Source organism: Lathyrus oleraceus, chromosome 3 (assembly GCF_024323335.1).
Source record: "Lathyrus oleraceus cultivar Zhongwan6 chromosome 3, CAAS_Psat_ZW6_1.0, whole genome shotgun sequence".
NCBI lineage: Eukaryota > Viridiplantae > Streptophyta > Magnoliopsida > Fabales > Fabaceae > Lathyrus > Lathyrus oleraceus.
Window position 1 is genome coordinate 222,569,633 of NC_066581.1, and position 7,906 is coordinate 222,577,538.

Genomic DNA, 7,906 nt, shown 5'->3' on the forward strand with positions numbered 1-7,906 from the left:
CAACCACAATCAAGCATAATCATCAAAACCTAACAATCCTAAAATCATGCAAATTAGGGATTTTAACCTAAACATATATCTACCCATTGACCCGATAATACTAACCCATAATAATAAGGATTCCCCCCTTACCTCTTCAATTTGATGGAAACCCTGACTTCTCTTTACTTTTCCTCTCCTCTTTCTCTATTGCCTTCAATGATCAAATGAATTATAATTCTCACTCTCCTCACCTCTTACTATTTATATTAGTATTCTAGTTGGGCTTAAATCATGACATCCATCTAATTTAATTACTAGGCCCAATAATACCTAATATTTAAATATCTCTATTTAAATTCAAATAAATTAACCAACTCAACATACACACTAAGTTAATTAATATAATTATTTAATTATATCTCATATCAACTAAATAATTAATTAATACACCAATTCAATTAGTATAGTCAATTATTATACTACCTAACAACCAATTAATTAATTACCACTCCACATAATTAAAATACAATATAATAATAATAGTATAATAAATAAATACTAAAATTCGGTTGTTACACTTGTTGCCATTGACTATTTCACCAAGTGGGTCGAAGCAGCATCGTTCGCGAATGTCACCAGACATGTGGTTGCCCATTTCATTAAGAAAGAAATTATTTGTCGCTATGGGATTCCCGAAAGAATCATTACTGATAATGGTTCTAATCTCAATAACAAAATGATGAAGGAGTTGTGCCAGAACTTCAACATTCAGCATCACAATTCTTCCCCTTACCGCCCTAAGATGAGCGGTGTTGTTGAGGCGGCAAATAAGAACATAAAGAAGATTGTGCAGAAGATGGTCGTTACGTACAGAGATTGGCATGAGATGCTACCCTTCGCCTTGCATGGGTACCGTACTTCAGTACGTACATCGACCGGGGCAACCCCTTACTCCCTTGTGTATGGTATGGAAGCAGTCCTACCTGTTGAAGTGGAGATTCCTTCTCTAAGAGTCCTGTTGGATGTCAAGTTAGACAAAGCTGAATGGGTTCGGACAAGGTTCAATGAGTTGAGTCTTATCAAAGAGAAGAGAATGGCAGCCATTTGTCATGGGCAGTTGTATCAGAGTCGGATGAAGAGAGCCTTTGATCAGAAAGTGCGTCCTCGATGTTTCCAAGGCGGAGATTTAGTGTTGAAAAGGATCCTTCCTCCTCAGACAGATCACAGGGGCAAGTGGACTCCTAACTATGATGGACCGTATATTGTCACCAAGGTTTTTGATGGTGGGGCCTTAATGCTTGCAATGATGGATGGTGAAAACTTCACTTCCCCTGTGAACTCAGACGCAGTTAAAAAATACTTCGCATAAAATAGACCCGTTGGACAGTAAAAAGAATAGTCCAGGCAAAAATGGGCATCCCGATGAACCAAGAAAATGAAAAGGTTCGGGCAAAAATTAGGGATTAAAAATGAAAAGATCGTACACCCGGTAAGTTAAAAACCCGAAAAGGCAACTTAGGCAAAAATGGGTATCCCGGTGGATTGAAAACCCGAAAAGGGCGATCCAGGAAAAAGTTAGGGATTAAACGAATGACTGCGTTCTGAGTAGTTCTGAATCTCATCTCGTGTCAATGACTGGAAACTTTTGAAGGATAGGAAACAGTCCAATCACTCTTTTCAGAAAGCTGATCATCTGGAGGATCTTGAAGACGAGCAAGTCATAGCAGAATTGAACCCGATAGAAATCCATTTCACATTGCCATTAGACTAATTTCTGTTTTTTATCTTTCGTGCAATTACCTCTTTCCAGAGGATTGCTTCCTGATGTAAATGCCTATTCAGAGGCCACTCAATCAATAAAATCATGTTATTCAGTATATCTCTGTTTTCATTTTCATTTTTTATTGTTTTGTTTGCAAAAATGACGTCCGAATTTTTGATAAACATTGCATCATGAAACATAAGAGCTTTGCAGGTACATGCTTAATAAACATTTAAAATTGCTATAAATTTTAAGTGCTTTGGATCGTCTATTCAGAACAGGTACACTCGGGGCATTTCCTTAAGGTCCCCATCAGATGATCACGGATGTTTTCCTCAACAGTTGGAATTTGGTACCTTATCCCTGCAGAGCTGATCAGAGCATTGGATTCTTCAATCCCCAGCAGACTCTCACTGCTGTACCTCCCCCAAGCGGTTGTTTCAGAATATACACTCTCCAATAGAGTTGACAGTGCCAGACTATATATCCCCAGTAGAGTTGACAATGCCAGACTATATATCCCCAACGGAGTTGATAGTGCCAGACTGTATCTTCCCAGCAGAAGCGGTTGCTCCTCAGGGTTCGATGCCAGATCGATGATCTCGACGCCAGATCCATGGTCTCTTTCCTTGAAGCAGAATCTCGGTACCGTATCGGTGTTTGCTTCCCCTGCTAAGTCGTCTCTCTCGCAGGTTATGGTTGCCACAACCATTATCGCTTTCCCCAACAACAGGTTTTCAGTGCCGTTCACTCCCTAGTCAGAGTCTCGGTATTTTTTCATTGCTAGAACACCGTGTGGCGGGTCATTTCCCCACAGAGTTCTTTGCGCTGTGCATCTCCAACAGCCTTGTCAGGGTCCAGAAGATGGTGATCATTTCCCCAGCAGATTCCCTTGCCTCGGCTTGGCATTCTACCCAGCATTTCGCATCCCTGCATGTAGAATCATATTGCATTGCATCCTCCCAAATAGCGTAGCATTTCCATTTTCATGGAGCATTACGCCATTGAAAAATTCAAACATACGCATGTAAGCATAAAACATTCTCGGTATCCCAAGTGATAAGCCAGAAGTTGTTTCCAGTACTCAGACTGAAGATTGTTCATGAGTTACCTTTATTATCCCTAGCAAGCGTCATTGGCCCATGCGCCGCCTCTATTATCTTTCCCTATTTCTGCCGATGCTGACAGGCATGAAGTTTTTCCGGTATTCAGACCGAAGTGGCATTCAGGCCAATTTTCCGATGTTCAGATCGAAGAAGTTTCCGACATTCAGGTCGATGCAACTTATGGCATTCAGGCCAGTTTCCGGTATTCAGACCGAAGTGGCATTCAGGCCAGGTTCCGGTATTCAGACCGAAGTGGCATTCAGGCTAGTTTCCAGTATTCAGACCAAAGTGGCGTTCAGGTCAGTTTTCCGATGTTCAGATCGAAGAAGTTTCCGACATTCAGATCGATGCAACTTGTGGCATTCAGGCCAGTTTCCGGTATTCATACCGAAGTGACATTCAGGTCAATTTCTGGTATTCAGACCGAAGTGGCGTTCAGGCCAATTTTCTGATGTTCAGATCGAAGAAGTTTCCGACATTCAGGTCGATGCAACTTGTGGCATTCAAGCCAGTTTCCGGTATTTAGACCGAAGTGGCATTCAGGCCAGTTTCCGGTATTCAAACCGAAGTGGCATTCAGGCCAGTTTCCGATATTCAGACCAAAGTGGCGTCAGGCCAGTTTTCTGATGTTCAGATCGAAGAAGTTTCCGACGTTCAGGTCGATGCAACTTATGGCATTCAGGCCAATTTTCCGATATTCAGATCAAAGTGGCATTCAGGCCAATTTTCCGATATTCAGATCAAAGTGACATTCAGGCCAGTTTTCCGATGTTCAGATCGAAGAAGTTTCCGACATTCAGGTCGACGCAACTTGTGGCATTTAGGCCAGCCTCTCGGTGTTCAGACCGATATTAATAATCTCATATCTTCCGATGTTCAGATCGAAGTCATTTCCAGTATTCAGACTGATGAGCGGCATTCAGGCCATGGATTATTTCTGTATTACCATTTATTTTGGTATCCAGGTTAACATTATTTTTCGGTATTCAGACTGACTCTCACCGTACCAGACGGATTCTTCTTTCAAGACACCTCTTTGCCGATTCTGACAGGCATTGTTACTTCACTTCACTTCAGTGCAAATTTTCGGGCTTTTATTGTATTCAATCCCTTGATACCTCGAAAGTGCAAAAGCCGCTGCTATCTTCTTTTCGGGTCTCCAGTTGATTGAATAGGGGCAACTGTAATACCTCAAAATTTGCCCCTCTCATGCATGCATTCATTTTTAGGTCATTTAACATTTCATATTGCATTTCATCATGTCAATCAGAACTAGATCCAAGAAGCTTGAATATCATCCAAGACACTCTGTGGGTCCTATCTGGGTGATCAGTCAACACAAGGGAATGGCTTGAGATACTTCCAACATGTTCAAATGGGGTCTATTCATCAGTCAAAACATTAATCTTGAAGGAGAAAAAGTTTGTGCATGAGCTGTCATGCTCGCTAGGCGAGCAGAATGGGTCGCCTAGCGAGTCCCAAGAAAAGCCACCAGAATCACCTACGCTCATAGGAATTTCTTGAACTGTCATGCTCGCTAGGCGAAGCCCACGCGTTTTAAAAAAACGAAAAAAAATGAAAAAAAAAACGAAAAAAAAACGAAAAAAAAAACGAAAAAATAAATAAATAAAATATAACAGAAAAATCTTGGACTTTGACCTCTCTCTTTTGAGCCCACAAAGTCACAAAAATCAGGTTATAAATTCTAGACTTCCATCTCCCAAAAAACCCGGGGAAAAAGATAGTGAGAAAAGAGCTAACAGAGTTCAGAGCAACCTCTAGAGACTGAAAGGAACTCATCTGTAAAGAGCCAATTCCATCTCATATAAACCCTCAGATTGCTTTGCAAACCCAACCAGGCAATTCAATTTCATTCGATCTCTCCAATCAGTTTTGCCCTATTTCCATTACTCTATGCTTTCAATTTGAATTCTTTGAATGTATGAGGTATTATCGTTAGGTTTTGCATGTGGGCACATGTTTTAGTATGTATGTCATGTCTTGGTGTATGGATCCTTGCCCCTGACTTTGAATTTTGATACCCTTTTGATGCATGTGTTTAACAAGAGGTTTAGGCCTCCTACACTTGGTTGCTTTTTGTGAGCTCTTTTTGTGAATTTGAATGGCATGATTCATGTGGTTACATTTTGATTTGGGGCAACTCTTGATTGCACCCCATCTTGTCACTCTAACCTGTTTATTGAGTTTTTTTGTGAGGGCTCACATGACTCCTGAAAGGATAGCTTGCTTGGCATTCCACTTTATTTGTGGGATACCATTTGGAGATTTATTCCGATTACATGTATTGACTTGCTTTCTTTGATGGTGCCAGCTCGAGAGATCTCTGAGTTTCTTATTTCTTTAGCTGTTATTACTTCGGATCTTTATCGGTGTGGTAGATCTCTTTATCCTTTATCTTTCCCGCATTTTACCACTTTCTTAGCTGGAAGACCTCAATAGGAGGCAATGTTTTCTTTTGTTTGTTTACTTTTGTGCCCAAAGACCTCCAAGAAGAGGCATCAGTGCTAAAGACCTCCCTGAAGAGGCAATTGACGGATAAAAGGGATTAGTAATCAACCCTCCGTTATTCAGTGTGTCGTTCTTTATGCTCGCACTACGTGTCGATGCTTCAGAACTAAAGCCCAAGGTCTTTTGTCCGGTCAGTCAGTGGAGAGGGTTCCACCTTTCTGAATCCCCATTTTTTGTCATGAGCTCACCCTGTCCAGGGTTAAGAGCTATGAGGTCTTATCCTCATTACCCTTTTGATCTGCTCACCCTGACGTTCAATGTCAGTGGTTAAGAGCCCATTTGATTACCTATTCCATGGCTTGTCTGTCGAGGTTGATATGACCCCTCTTGACTAAAGCCCTACCCATGTATGTTTGAGCCCCCTTGTTGGCGTGTTTACTTTAAGATACATGTTTTGTGTGGTGTGATCGTCTCCCCATAGGGTTGCTAGGCTTCATATAGTCTCCCGTTTGCATGTCAATTAAGGTAGCGCGGTTCCTTCGTCTAGGACTGCCTTTTCGCATGAGCATTCCTAAAACACCCTAACTCATTGATTTTTCTTCTCCTAAGAACACGTTTACTCCTTCTACTACAGGCGAGTAAGTCTCCAAAGGTCGAGCATCTGGTAGATTGCGTAGTAACGTCGTTCACCCCAAAACACAACCCTTACCCCCCGTAGTTAGCCGAACTACGACTTGCTCTGATTCTCATTCCAAATAAGATACGTAGGCATAAGACGCGATGTCTTAGCGAGCACACTCCTCTTTAACCCCTAGGTAGCCGAGCTCATAGGTGATGGCCAAGTGTGTGCAAGTGTGTGCTATCCACAATGCGCTTCAGTCAATGCGCCACACACACGGTAATCTGAACCAAAGGTTATAATTAAAACGTTTGAAACAGATCAGAAGGTTGGGAAGGTGTCAACGCACCACTGAAGCCCTAGCTCTGATCTTCTTCTCTAGTGGCCCTCACCGGACTGGTCCACCACCAACCTTCACTAAAATAAAAAATGAGTACATTATTTTAAAGAAAAAATGCTCAGGAGCTCGACTTTGGCCTCAATTTCACCCAATTCCAAGTATATTGAAAGATACGTGCATTTGAAGTTTGAGGTGCATGATCTGAGTTGCTTCAATTTGACCTCAAAGCAACTCAATCTTGTTGCCTGCGTTGGCAGGATTTCAGACAACCAATAATCAACCAAAATAGTTGAGAAATGAAGTAGAATCGAAGAATAGAAGTTTGAGAAAAGCCACCTTCGGGTAGCAGTGGTTTGGCTTAATCTTGATCTGAATTCACTTGGTTCTTCCTTATCTTGCTTGCAGTGACCAATTGAGATGAAAATGGAAATGAATCCTTGGAGTTTGAATCTCAAAACAGAAGGTGAAATTCAAACATGATTTCAAATGAATCCTCAAGGTATTCTATGGTGTAGGGTTCTGGGATGCCTTGGCAAGGCTTGGTCAATGTGTGTGTGTTGATCTTGACGCAATACCCTTGTATTTATAAGCTATGGAATTTAGTTTTGCACCTTTTCAAATTTGGCCAAAAATAGCAACATGGTGCATGGGTAATGAATTAGGCACAAACCATGATGTAATCCAACTCCAATTCGTACATAATATATACTAAAATCATCACATGTAAGCATGCAGAGGGAAATGATCATTTGAAGTCAAAACTTGCCAAAACAAACCCAAGAAAGGAACCATAAGAAAGTCCCTCAATTATTGTTCAAATTACGTGATCTTGGATGATTTGGAAAGGTGACATCAAGGGGAACAACTTTAATGTTGAACACTTCTCCATTTGGAGCTTCGATCATGATGAATTTTAAGGTAGAAGTTGGAGAAATCAATCCTAGTTGAAACTTTTCTAAGTACAAAGTCAAATGACCACTTCTTCCATCTTGAATAACTTTTGCTATTAGCTCCAAGTGAAACTGGTTTCTTCACCAAAGTTGTAGCTCTTTCATTCCTCTTCAATTGGGTAATAAATTTGACATCATTTGGATTTGTCATGATGGGGTTATGCATTTTAGAATTCGAGGAAAATTGCTTATTCAATGGTAATGACCCAAAATGACATATAATGTTTCCTCTTGACATATGCCCTTGCAAGTTGAATTTGACATTTCTAAAAGAATAAAAGTTGTATAAGACATCTTTCAATTTATCATGAAACTTGTATGGCCTTCATATCATAAAAATTGAGCAAGTTATGCTCCTTAGAAGTTTACCTCCTAACTAGGGCACAAACAAAATGACCTATAATATTTCACCATAAAAAATGACTTTCCAAGAAAAAATACCTATTTATGTCAACATTAAAGTTGTTTCTAATATCACAAAAATTAAATTTGATCTTAGAATCATTTTCATATGACAAAAATTGTAGGAGACAGGGTCTAGGGATCCCCAGTTTTGACTAGTTGACTTTCTCTGGTCAACCTCTTTGAACCAACTTGCAAATATGAAGTTCTCTTGATATTTGGAACTCATGGAGGATCATATATGTATAAGATGATGTATAATTAAGTATCCCATAA